General features: G+C 31.2%; 1 protein-coding gene across 25 annotated transcripts in view; it reads left to right on the top strand.

The window, feature by feature from the left end:
- Positions 1 to 15,197, top strand: part of Syp (synaptotagmin binding cytoplasmic RNA interacting protein) — a 529,002-nt gene that overhangs the window by 439,091 nt on the left and 74,714 nt on the right. The gene's annotated exons all lie outside the window — the stretch shown is intronic.

Consider the following 15,197-nt stretch of genomic DNA (forward strand, 5'->3'; position numbering starts at 1 on the left):
TGTGTTGGTATTAGTCGGTAAATCCAGAAGCTCCCCTTGTTGGATATAGGCAGGGCAAACAAAAAGTGCAGCCATTGTATTCACACACATACATATTCATGTTTGAGAGGAGCAGTGCATAAATGAATGAATGAATGAGAAGTATGTGTCAGCAACGGTATGAATGTGTAGGCGAAAATAATTCTTCTTATCCGTTATGGAATGATGTTTAAATCTTACAACACTGACAAAGTGGTACAGAGTGTTCACTGTAAAATCTCAAAAATGTTTTGAAATGATTTTGATGCACAAACCAGATAGTTTTGGGTCAAATTAATTTCATTTTTTTAGTAAATTTCTTTGGAACAGTTAAATTTTACTTGTTTTAAGTATTTACCTAAAAATCTTACGAAAAATCGGCCAAAAATATATAAAAATTGCAAGTTTAGCCCTTATTTATTTAATATGTCCTCTACTATGGAAGATTTCATGCCGTTCTGTGCGAATTTAATTTTCGCCCAATTATCGAATTTTACAAATTGATTCTTCATATGAAAAAGAAAACTTCTGTATAAAGAAGTCAATTAGAGCGATTTCGATAAGATTACAATACATCTACATTTAAAGTCATATATAGGCAAACAGAGTCTAAAACACAACAAAAAACATTTCAATGTGAAAATTGTGAAATTAGAGTAAACATATCCTCCAATTGGCTAATGGGAAATATAATATAATTATAATTCAACCTAATACACAAAAAGTGAACTCTCTATTTCACTAAAGCCAATTTAACTTTATTTTAGTTCTTGGAATTATTATGTTTGGAGAGTTTCCATTACTCTAATAATTTTTTGTGTACATTAGTTAAATTAACTAAAACCGAGGAAAAAAATATACTCAAATGAAGCATAAAGATTAACTAAATTCGTGTCTTCCACAAAATAGTTCAGAATTTCTTTAAATTGGTAAATTTTACTAAAAATGCGTCCATCATGAACTTCGTATGTCACTAAAGACATTCTTGCAATTTTGAACTCCAAGTTTTTCCTTGAAACTACAAAATTTTCTTTAACAAGTGAAAAAACTTAGTTATGTCTAATAAATTTTCTTGAAAAATATTTGAAAAATATTTACTTATTTTTATGACATCGGCGTGATGCCAACGTTTGTAATACTGTTTAGTTAAAATTTTCAATAAATATTAAACATTTTCTAAAATTAACCGAAAGTTTTCTCCCTGGTGGGTTCACTGTTTTTTCAGTGTATGTAAATGAGCTGGTTCATAAATATTGATTTGTTCCGTCATTACAAAACGAAGTCTCTTTCTTTCGCTCATCCAAGGCTGCTAGGTAAGGTTATGTTGCTAAAACGGGGAAATGCCTTTCAATCAATGCCACAAATCTTGAAATATTATATGTCGCAAGGTTAAAAGAAAACACTGAAGCATTTGAAATAAATTGCAAAATGTCATTGCAATGTCCTCACCAACCGTTTTGTGAAACGCCCTTATGCGGATATATTTCTCGTAAATATTATGGAAAAGTATGTCAACCAAAAAGAGCAAAAAACGAACGCCTAAAATTGCAGTTGTCATCAATATAAACGGCATTGTCCTACAGCATCATCTCCAAATGGCTTAGAAACTCAAACACCATTAGCATTGTCATTGGCAACGCCGCCATTCTATGTAAATGGAAAATGATTACACTTGGCTCTTTGTTATACTAATTAAGATCCATTATGTCCATGTCCAACCACCAACAACAATGCAAGTCTTGTTTTTCTTTCCTTTCTTCACCTAAACAATTACTTTTTTCCCCCCCCGTCTACATTAGTTTTGGAGGCTGGCCACTACAAATCTGGGTTTATTGATATTGCTATGAATTTTGTTTTTGTTTTGGTCATACTAATTTCCATTCCGCGGTAAACCTACCACCCCCTACCTACCTATTTTTATGCAAGACAGGACATAAATACATATATACTACAGTAGTTCATTTTGTGGCTTAAATGTTTTGGGCCAAAATGCTTTATGGCTTATATGCCAAATTGTCCATACAAACTGGAATAGTTTCCTATATGGATGGAATGTATGTGCTTGTAAACCACAATTTATGTTCTTTGGTAATATCACAATATGTGTCACCTGAATATATGACCATAAATAATCTCACAGGTTTGGTTTGCAACCAAATATTTATAAAAAAAAGTAGGTTTAGTGGACAGAGAGAAAACTGAAGTTAGTTTTTATTTATCGCCGTTAGTTGTAATTTGTATATGCTATTATATATTTTTTGAACATTAAACAAGTAACAGAAAAATATCACCAAAATATTTTAAATTAAAAATTTGATTGATACTGAAAATGATTTCAATTAAGAAATTAACTGATACAATATAGTCAATTAGCAAAATAATTGAATAGTTTTTGTGTTTTAACTAATTTATTATCTGAAGTTACATTTTAATTAAATCAAAAGATATTTTCTTATCAATATATATATTTGACATTGTTTTATGGTCTGTTCCTGTATATCGAACGAAAGCTTTCTTTCGTATTCCAAACGAAAGAAAATTGATTTTTGTTCTTCTCTTTCGAAAGGCAAGTCACTTCATATTTTGTTGTCAAGCAATAAACGAACATATACAATAAGTGTCAAGAAAAAAGTAAAAACATTGTTAACATTTGAATGAATTCTCAGGCCAAAAATTTGAAAATACTCATTTTTGATATTCAATGTATTCTCATACAACCAAAACGAATTTTGAAAAATATAAAAACTCAAATTCATTCGAATTCGAGTAACTGCCTTTCTTTCGAATGGGTTTTCGTTCGATATACAGGAACAGGGCATGAGTTTTGCTACTAAACTCAAATAAATTTAAATTCGGCTAAATTTTGCGAACAAGCTAAAATAGGTAAATTTTTTGCAAATGCGTCTTATAAATTTTAAAACGTATCTGTAAACCTACTTAATATATACATAGAGATGGCAACTCTAAAGAGAATATGTATTGGAAACTATAAATCCCTTTGCTATTTAACTTACTATCGTTATTTTCTGTTTTGCCTTACACCCTTTAATAGAACTGTACATTCTATTATGAAATATCATCAGACAGTCTGAAGTGTAGTAAATAAGTGTAGGTAATAAAGACAAAAAATATTAAAAAAAAATTATGGCAAAGTTCTTTGAATCGAACCATGTATATTGGCAGTATTTTTTCTATGATCCAGACAGATATTTAAATCGTAATTTTATGAAAAGAAACAGAATAAGTGCAAAAAAAAAGGATTTACATTTTCAAAGTAACTTGCCGGCATTGCCAGCAATAGCTGTAATATACTGTTGGAACATTGGGAAAAAACCAGGGGGAAAATATTCTAAAGAATAAAGCAAAGCAAATTGTAATGTTAATATAAAGTATACACCATCCTCCCACACTGATTGGAGGTGAAAGAACAAACGACACAATTCTAATATACTTTTTAAGTTTACAGTTCATTCAAGTATTTCCGGCAAATACAAAACTGTTCAAGAAAACCACTAAACCCCATATTCCTACTAAACATGTTACATGTCTACATCAGCTACTTTTTAATGGCCCGCCATAACATTTCAAATCCACCACCTACCGCCCACCCACCCATTGCCTACATTATTTGCAGACAAACGGATTTTTCTATACCCCCTTCCCCAAGCCAATCAATTGTATAACACTTATGCACTTAAGATAACGCTCATATTACACATTCACGTGCAGCCATAGTTTGCTTACTGGTGGCCCAACAACAACAACAACAACACTAACATATATAATAATTGCTATGATACCCACTCAAAGCTAGGGCATTGTCAGCAGACTGTCTGCGGTATATTGAAGAGAAGAATCCTTTATAGAAAATTGCATAATATTCACCTTAACTAGTTTGCCGACCATTGCGGTTTAATGGTTCTTCTTCTTCTTCTACTTCTTTGTGGTCAGAAATGTTTTTATATGTATAGAGGTGCCAATATTCGGCAAAAGCTTCTAGGGTAGTAAATTAACGGTAAATACTACATTTCTTTTTTATGGCAATAACGAAGGGAGGGGTCATGGGTTTAATTATATCTCCTCCAATAAAATAATGATAAAATACAAAATGAATATGAACAGCAAGGTTTTTCTCCCTATAACATAAAACACGGGTACGGATATGACTGATGTGTGTTCAAATGACTGCAAGAGCATTGATGTTAGGGATGTCATTGGGTAGCGTAGTTATAAGGCAAATTAGTCCAAATATTTTTGCCGTAATATATTAAGGTATTTGAAAGTAACAGCCTGTTTCTGTATGTCGAACGGCTCTATCGATCGACTGAAATGCAAAGAAGCAGCTGATTTTTGGTTATAAATTAAGCTGTTTGTTTCCACTTCAGTCGATCGATAGAGCTCGTTCGACATACAGAAACAGGCTGTAAAACACCAAAAAACAAAACTTTAGTACAATAAAAAATCAAAAGAAAACAAGAAAAAAATATATATTCCCATCACCAGCTATTTCAATGAAATAACATTAATCTATTGAATCCACCAAGCCAGCAAAAGAGAGCAATAGAGAGACAGAGAGAAATAGATCAAATTTACCATTTGAGAAATAGAATAAAAATAAGAGTATGATTTGTGGTAAATAATGCATAGGTGTAATATATTTCACAATGGTGTAAAAGGTGTAAATTACTTTTTATTAAAATAGTACTGGAAGACATTTGCTTACATTTCTACTAATTTTAGCAAAGAGAGTAAAATCCATTCTTACTTGCAAGTTTTTACTGGAAGAGTAGACTAACAGACCTTATGTTAATTTTAAATCATTCACAATAAACTGTAATCGTTAATCAAAGTAACGTTAATTTACCACATTTAATATGACAACTCCGATAACGATGCCATTTCTGAAAAACCAATTCAGCGATTAAATTCACAACAAACCAATTGTTGTTAATTTCTTTGATACCTACTACTTGTTCATATTTATCACGAAGATAAAATCAAAAATTTATTTAGGTATTTTGCATAATAAAAATTCCTTTAAACTCCAAACATTTTAAGGTTTTTATACCCACCCTTATAGTATGGAGAACAATAAAAAAAATAAATAAATAATGCACCCATGGTATTTAGATACACCATATACGTGTGCCATTCATCCTGTCCCACCATGTCTGTTGTTGTCTATGGTCATCACCTCGAACCCTACAACATGTTGGCAAGTGCGTCTGATCACATAGCTGCACAGGACAATAATACAACACCCACCACCATTACCATAACCACCCTTAATACAAAACCACTTATCCGGCTCGGCAGAAAAAGAGAAAGAGGAAGATTTGTATTGGCAAAGGAACCATGACAACGACCATAACCATCAACAGACAATCTACCCCCATCCTTTGCCACCAACATATATAAACAACAATTGAGCTTGGCACATTTACGCATTATCATCGAGTTATACACCCGTTCAGGGGTTGTGGGTCGTCCTTTAGCAGCCCATGCATAGGGGTTGGGAACTTGTTTGCCGGTTTTTGTTAATGGCGGTGCATAATATTTTTGTTCGCGCTTCTCGACCACATCGAAATTTGCAACACTTGCTCTGTTTCTGGTTAGGGGATTGTGTTTTATAGTTTAATGTTAAATTTATTGTGGTAGTTTATAAATAAAAGTCATTTTGGCTTCCTCCTGTCTTCTAGCCAATTTACCAAGTAGACAAAGTCGTGCTACAATACAATATACGATTACTGTTTTCTTTGGTGTATGAAAATAGCAACGCTAGGAAATAATCCTTGAGAAGTAGTAAAATAAAACAATACATGAAATGCCCCCTAGTTACTTAGAACGGAGAAAAGTTTATTGGAGCTATATGCATGTAAACGTTGTTAAAAGTCTTATTAGAATAGCTTTCCGTTTTCCGCAAAACTTTTTTTAAAAGACAATAGACATGTTTTCTTTCAATACTGGGTGTTCTATTAATATCATCTCATCATGGATTTCGAGAGCCGAGATTATTTTATAGCAAAAGAAAAGTTTATTGGAGCTATATGCATGGATTTCGAGAGCCGAGGTTATCTTATAGCAAATTTCAAGTTTTTTTATTGTGAATTGTTTCAACAATAAGTTAAAAACGTATATTTTGACTCGATAACAAAAATGAAGTCTCTTATTATTGAGCTATACATAGAAATGGAGCAGCACTCATTTACAAGAGATTAATTCACGGGCTGTAACTAGATTTAATCATAGAATTTTGATTACGTAGATGGTTCATTGCTGTGAAAAACTGTTTGACAATTCAAAAGATTAAGAATATACGAAGAAAATTAGAGAACGTTTACTTTCTTTCGTTTTCCTTATCGCAATTATCCAATTTTACCAAAAATTGTATGTAATCTAAAATCTATGTACCTAATCACTGCAGTTGTGTATATAATTAACAATAATCCGTAATCTATTGTGAATTGAAGAGACACTAATTTGGCTATAAAAATGTGCCTACAATTCACAATACACAAATTACTAAAATGAATTAAAGAAAACTATGAAATTCGTTGTGGATAATAACTTAAATTTTAGTCCATTAATTGGTTAAATTAAATTTAGTTAATTAATTTATTAAATAACTTGCAAATCATTATTGTTCTGATTTAAGCTTAAAGTCTTACGTTGACTAAATTACAAGAATAGCTTAACAAATAGCGGAAATAGTCATTATATCTTTGACTATTAATATTTACTTATAATTCACAATAATGCTATTGTGAATTATAACCAATATAGTTAAATTCAAAACGTTACAATTGAATGAATAATGGAAGAATACTACAAACCCATTCCAGATAGTAATAACTGCAGCAAATGTAATAAAAACACGGCATTATTAGCAAAAACAGAAGCAAACACATTTTTTTTGTCTAAGACCACAAAAACTAAATGAGAACATTTGTAGCGTAGCATATTTTGGTGTAATATTGCGGTTCTTGTTTGGTTTTTGTTTTCTCTTTTTTTCTACTCTAAATAAATGTTTGTCGCATGTCTGTCCGATAGTTTGCAAAATATTTTACTATTGGCATGCATTGTTGTAAATATAACAACATTTGGCCATACGAACACTTTAGTGTTGTATTCATTGTCATCTATCCAAACCAAACACTATTGGCGCTATAATATCTGGCCCCTTTTCTATGGGGTTAGGCCAAATGGTTCTGCGGCTATCATTGTCATGAGACTTTTGGTGCACCCCAGTCTTGTCGTTGTCATCGTCCTCGTCCATGGTACACCATAGTACTTGCCAACACCATTGTGATGTTGCAGTAGTCATAAATATTATATGCTCCGGCGTTATATGGACGTGTTGGTATCCAGCCAAATAGTTAAAACGGAACTATGCATAAATTAGGTTTTCAATTCATGATGGGAGTTCCACCTCTACTTCACCTCTTCCATGTTGTTCTTGTTGTTTGCTCTATATGGTTTGATTTTGGTAAAGTTGATATTGTTCCAAATGTTTCTCCTATTAAGCATTGCAGTAACACGTAGTATATGAAGATATATCTATTTCGTGATTTTAATTTTTTTGTTTAGTTTCCAAGAAGAGTTTTATGTTCGTTAGGAGCATATGATGCCAAGTATTATCTGTTTGTTTTAAATGTTTAAATGGATTTGTTTTCAAATGAATGAATAAAAGATTTCTATACCAAATTAGTGATGGATTTGCTAACATGCCAAAACCCTCCAAAAATTATAACGAAAAATATAAGCGTTAGTTAGTTTTTGATAATGGTGGGTCAAATGTTGAACTCGATATACACACAACACATGGCGGATAGAATTTTGCTTTTACTGAAAATCGATAGTGTCAAATTTTCTACAATTTTATTTTTTTATTATTTAATATTGTTGATTTCTAATCGTAATTCATAATGTAAAACTGCTTGCTTTATCTACACTATATGGCTTCTTTTCATTACTTCATAACTCACAATAATCTACTATTGTGATTGAAGGAAATAGAATGCAGCATTGCAACCCTATCTATCTTCTGGCTTCTTTTCATTACTTCATAACTCACAATAATCTACTATTGTGATTGGAGGAAACATTAACTCGTTAGAATGCAGCATTGCAACCCTAGCGATCACTTTCATAACTGCTACATTTCGAAGTTTCATCACAAACATTCGATTTGACGTTTTTAACTGTTATTTTCCAAAATTCCTAGGTTCAAATCATGTTTGAAAAAATAAAAATGGTGAACAATTTTTTTTTAAGTTTTTCTTAAAGTTCTTCATTGAAGCGATCTTCAAGTAATAACTTCTAAATCAATACAAAGGATACGAAAACGGAGTACTTCCCCAACCCAATGTAAAATTCATTGGAGAAATTTCCACTACTTTCAGATCCTAAGATCGGAATCCGAACTTCTTTTTGGAAGCTTTTTTCATTTTTTTCACCAACGTGGTAGAAAAACAACTTCTCTCACATATTTCTCTAGATATATTATTTATGATAAAAAAAAAAAAAAAAACAGCCGTTATAAACACATATCTTTTATTCTTATAGAAAACGAAAAACAACATAATTAATAACAGATGATTACCTAAAAAGTGTGGCATGGTTCACGTTTTGACATTTTCGGTTTCACTATAACAAAAATCAATTTTGTCTGAATATTTAAAAATCAAACAAAAGCTAATCTAAAATTATTCACATTGTTCTTTATTATGAATTTGACATTTAGCAAATAATTAATTTGCATAAAAAAAGGCAAAAGCAAACAAACAAGCTGCTTTTATAATACTATATATAGAATATTTGATAAAAACAAATCTAAGAGCAAAATAGAACAACAACTAAAATGAAAAACAAAAATAGGTCACTATAACACATAATTATGAATTTGGACTAATTTTTAGGGCAAACAATTAAATTCATGGCCAACACTAAAACTATTATGAATTGTCAACATCGTCATCATCATCATTACCTAGGTGAGGTGAGATGAGTTAATTTGCACGCAGCAGCGCAGCGATATCATTCATCAGAGTACAAATGCCTCCATATACCTCCTACTTCTATTAGATTCGGTGGCAACAAACAAATGTTTAACTTTATGAATATTCAAAAATAGTTTGATCATTAGTTCACCTATCTTTTTCCATTGCTATTGTAAAGGGTGATTCTTTTGAGGTTAGGATTTTCATGCATTAGTATTTGACAGATCACGTGGGATTTCAGACATGGTGTCAAAGAGAAAGATGCTCAGTATGCTTTGACATTTCATCATGAATAGACTTATTAACGAGCAACGCTTGCAAATCATTGAATTTTATTACCAAAATCAGTGGCAGAAAATCCGCTTTTTTATCGACAAATTTTGTTCAGCGATGAGGCTCATTTCTGGTTGAATGGCTACGTAAATAAGCAAAATTGCCGCATTTGGAGTGAAGAGCAACCAGAAGCCGTTCAAGAACTGCCCATGCATCCCAAAAAATGCACTGTTTGGTGTGGTTTGTACGCTGGTGGAATCATTGGACCGTATTTTTTCAAAGATGCTGTTGGACGCAACGTTACGGTGAATGGCGATCGCTATCGTTCGATGCTAACAAACTTTTTGTTGCCAAAAATGGAAGAACTGAACTTGGTTGACATGTGGTTTCAACAAGATGGCGCTACATGCCACACAGCTCGCGATTCTATGGCCATTTTGAGGGAAAACTTCGGAGAACAATTCATCTCAAGAAATGGACCGGTAAGTTGGCCACCAAGATCATGCGATTTGACGCCTTTAGACTATTTTTTGTGGGGCTACGTCAAGTCTAAAGTCTACAGAAATAAGCCAGCAACTATTCCAGCTTTGGAAGACATCATTTCCGAAGAATTCCGGCTATTCCGGCCGAAATGCTCGAAAAAGTTGCCCAAAATTGGACTTTCCGAATGGACCACCTAAGACGCAGCCGCGGTCAACATTTAAATGAAATTATCTTCAAAAAGTAAATGTCATGGACCAATCTAACGTTTCAAATAAAGAACCGATGAGATTTTGCAAATTTTATGCGTTTTTTTTAAAAAAAAAGTTATCAAGCTCTTAACAAATCACCCTTTATTTGTTTTATTATTTTTTTTTTTTTGCAAATTTGCTTTTTTTTACTGTTCTCTGAGTTCTATTGAAAGACACAGAGAATAAGATCATGGTGATAGAGAAACTCTTCGTTGACTCTTGTATAGAGATAGATAATGCATGCAACTATGGGTGTTGGTGTTAATGATTTCACATACCTCTATGTTTGTTTTTGAATATTTCTTAGTCATGTTGTCACTCAAAGAGTCCCCAACGAGTCATTGTCGCTATGTTGTTATTATTGTTTATGGTTCATACAATTTAGTGATTTTTTTGCATTTATTTTCATTGTTAACAATTTGTTGTGGTTCTATTTTATACTATACGTTTTGGTTTTGAGATCAAAGCATATTGCGTAATGTAGTGTATTACAAATATTCGATGTATGTATTGTATGCAAACAAAAAAACAACACAAATATTTGTTTTCATTATCCTTTTATTGATAAATAGACACAAATCCGTTTTAAATTAAAATTAGGAAACAGATCTCATTTACTAAATTTTCATTCTCTTTTCGCGGTATATATAGTTTTAAAATACAAATTATAACGGATACTTAAAAGTAAAAAATGTTTTCTTAATTCCAAAAATAAAAATAAAAAATTAAATAAATTATAAGAAGCTATCTTAAATCTAAAAAATCAATATTTCACTTAATTTAAGGACAATTTCTTGAAAACACAAAAAATAAAGAAAAATTCTATATTTAAAATCGGTTTTTGAATGCTGAAAGTCTAAAAGTCATGCAATGAACAATAAAATATATTAATATTAAAATAAAGCTGTCGGTACTTCTATTATTATAAATTTAAAATATATTCGTCTTCACCTTTGGCCGAATATCCGTATTGGTCGAGCTCTATTGGAGACAATGGATTTTATCAATTAAATCAAATATGTTTATTATGCTATCAAAAACCTTACCAACCTTTCTATTAGAATTTTGTTATTCTCACCTCGTTTTACGTCAAATTTATAAAAGCTTTCCAACGAATTGACACACAGTCTAAGCAAGAGATTGATATCTCTCAAGTACTCATTCCAGTACAGGGCTAATATTCTATGCCATGTTATCAACGCATTTAGCACCTAACCCGTGTACTCCTTCTATTTGCTTGCAATATACAACAGTTTGTTTTTTTTACAGTTTAATTTGTTGTTATATGTATAAAAACATTTTTTTCCATTAATTCCTTTGTTCCCTTCCCATATCAGTTTTTTTTTTCAATATACATATATATGAATGTATATATATATTTATGTATATCAAAATGTTGAGATACATACGTGTATATATATTTTATTTGTTTGACATTGAAATTTTTTATGTTATTCCCGTATTGTATACGAGAGAGAGAGGGATAGAGAGAGAGTGTTCTAAGAGAAATTTGCAAAAAAAATAACAACAATAACACAATAGAAATATAACAAAGCACATGCATTATTCATTAGAAAAAATTTATACAATTTGGATTTTCTGTTTAAAATGGAATACACAATAACGAATGAAATTAGCTACGTGCAATTATGTATATGTTTTGTATATTTCTTTATTGAAACCTTTTGAAATGTACTAAAATGTAATGAACCAAAAGTTCGTTCTAAAATATATGGGGAAAAAATTAAAAAATAAAAAATGTTATTAAATAAATTAAGCTGTACATTGATACCAAAACTTAAATACTCCAGATTACTAATCTCGCAAAGAATTTGGACACCAAAATGAAAAAAAAAAAATCCTCAGAGTTTTGTTTGAACAGAGCTTATAACTATAATTTTTTTGCGGTTATCCAAGCCGTGAGAGTCTAAAAGAAAAACAGTAGGTGTAGTGTGCCATCTAGCGACTGATTTATGAGCTATAATAAGCTCATAAAATAAGTTATCCATTAAAACATATAAATCTACATGAAATTAAAAACAAAAGTTTAATAGATTGAACACCTCATACATTTTGCATACTGTCATTTTTTTCTATACATTTCAAACTTACTATTTGTCATTTAAAATTAAAAACAAAAGTTTAATAGATTGAATACCTCATACATTGTGCATAATGTCATTTTTTTCTATAAATTTCAAAGCTACCATTTGTCAATTTTAAACTATATTGAATTTTTTATTCTACTATTTGACACATACACAATAAATATTTAAATCAAAAACACAAAAGTTTCTTTTATTATTTGTATCAGTTTGAAAATTTCACCAAATGGATACTGATAAACATACATTTATATTATTGCATATACATATGTATGTACTCTCTATAAACATACATATTAAAATGTTTAAATATACAATTGCAAATGTGTCATTCATATCGATATATTTAGCCTTAGAATGATTGTTCCAAATTTATACTACTAGAAATTTCGTTCACAGTGTTTATTTTGAATATTGTGAGAAAAAACATTTATGTTTTAGAAACTCCCTAAGTGTCTTTAATAACTAAACCAGTAGTAATGGGGATATTAAAACTAATACGGGAAATATTATTCACCTATGGGAAATATTGCAATATGACAATCCTGTTGAATTCCCTAAAGATACTTTAGTACAGTGCACTCGCGGTAACGTAAACAGAGAATGAAGCCGACCCATTTTTGTCGGCGGCGGCAGGGACTAAATTTTTGACTCCTGCGGCGGTGGGCTTGACGGCTAAGCCGATATAAATTAGTCTATTCGGCCACGGGGAATTATCCATTATAAAATCAATGGCCCGAATGGCAATCAGATTAGTTGTTCAAATTTTCTGAGCTGAACTTTTGTAAAATTATTATAGTAACTCGACACTGATTGATTGTGGTTGGAGGTTCAAAATTTTTGCCAAAAATACAACAGTTATTAATAAATTTTCTATAAATATATATGATTAATTGGCGGCTAAATTTAAGTCGGGATGAGTTGACATATTCGGTGTAGGGATCTATAGTACAAACCAATAATCGATTTTTCGACTTTTCGATTATTGACTTTTAATCAAAAATCGATTTTCGATTATTTTTACCATTCGAATATTCGATTTTTCATAATCGAATTTCATAGAAATAATGATTATACAAAATATTCGATTTTATGAAATCTATTTTGTTTTTGCGAGTTGGAGAGAGTATACAATTTTTAACATGTACGAATCATTCATCATTATTTCCCCAAATAAATTCAAGGAAATTGAAAGCACAAAGGATTCATTTAAACCAATTTGATATTTAACTTAATCAAATCAATATTTTTATTCTTATTTGTCTATTACCAATTCTATAAATAAAAATGAAGAAATATCTCGGTATTTTTCAATTAAATTGAAACCAATGAATATGAAAACAGAAAACACTAAAATCGAGTTTTGATAGTCAAAATTAAAAATGAGATGAAAATCTAAAATCGATTTTGCGATTATTTTTAGGTTAATAATCGATTTCAATTTTTTTAGATTTTCATGCCAAAATTCGAATAATCGATTTATAGATCCCTAATTCGGCGGCGGCTGCGACTGGCAAAAATGGTCGGCGGCGGCTAAAATCAGTGGCTCGACTCGGCGGCTTCATTCTCTGAAAGTGAACTACTTAAAACCAAGAGAGTTCACGTTAGCGATAATGTTCACGTTAGTGAACTTCAGCGAATTTCAGAACAAAACCTTTTTACGTCAAATTTCAGCGTTACGGAGTAGTTAGAGTCAGAAAAAGTGTATATATGATATTACTCTTTAAATGTTAAATTGTCTTTTGACGCTCATGTTTGAGCTAGACAGATTCCTCTAATTTAATAAAAAACAAAAATTAGCAAATTACATTGAATTATACAGCACCCACTTCCCTAAAAGTCTATACCTACATGACAATTAAGCTTTTGACAACGGCGGGTGGTTTGCGGTAACGCTTACCTAACACATATACGCATAAAGGTTCTTGGTAATATCGTATGTTTTTTTCCTATTTTTCTAATATTTATTTTGTTTTGTTTTGGTTATGTTTCTATGTGTTTGGCCGGTTTCTATTTCATTATTATAGGCCTATTATCTTATTTGTCTAGCTGCCAGTCTAACTGTCTGCTAGTGTGATGCCTTTCTCTATTGTGAGGTGTTTGAACTCTTGTGCTCTTTGAATGACAGCCGGCTAATAGTAGTACACAAAGAAGAAGCATAAACGAAAATGTTTTGATTTTATTATGTTAGAGTTGCCATGTATGGGTGGGGGTGTATGTTCTATTTAGCATTTATCAAATAGTAATATTGGGAAATATAGAAACTTTAAGCTAAGGTGGATTAAAAAAAATCTGGAAAATTAATATTTTATATTCGGTATACATATCAAGCTAAATTGTCACATTATCAAATATTTCCTAAGGTTTATTGTTACCTTAGTTTGTATACAATGTATTGTCTAAGTTAAAGCTTTTAGTGTTGGCAACTCTGTACAGCATGCATGGCTTCTCCTTTACATACACGCACTTTACATATATACTTGGGATGCTCGTTAAAGAGAATGCGATATTATCGTGTTGACTGAATGTTTTCTAAGTGCAGGTATTATTGTTGTTGTTGTATACGAAGATTTATTAGGGGATAATCACGATGTATTGACACGATAAATACCTTAACGATAATGATGATGTTATATCGTAAGCAGTGGATAATATAATAATGACGTTGTTAATTACCCATCTCTCAGCCCTCTTGAGAAAGTTCATTGCACTCGTATGTGCGTACTTCGTTAAAAGAGACAACATTTATTTTATCGATGCTGTGTATTGCAATTATTTCACAATGATTTGAGTTTATATAAAGAAATTAAAGGTTCGGACAAAAAGGATTTGTTTGTATGGAAAATCATGAAATTTGTGAAATGGTTAAATGAATATCAGTAACAAAGAGTACAAATAGTGATTCATCTCGAACATGTATTTTCTCTATCGAAAATTTGTTTGCATGACGGTAATACCGTTTCTTATTGCTGCAACCTAAGGTGCGATACTTTTAACTGCTTCAAATCTCTAGAAATAGAATCGGGGTTACTAGACTTCTTCAACGTGTTCTTATGCCCTTGTAAAGGTAT

Source organism: Haematobia irritans, chromosome 1 (assembly GCF_050003625.1).
Source record: "Haematobia irritans isolate KBUSLIRL chromosome 1, ASM5000362v1, whole genome shotgun sequence".
NCBI lineage: Eukaryota > Metazoa > Arthropoda > Insecta > Diptera > Muscidae > Haematobia > Haematobia irritans.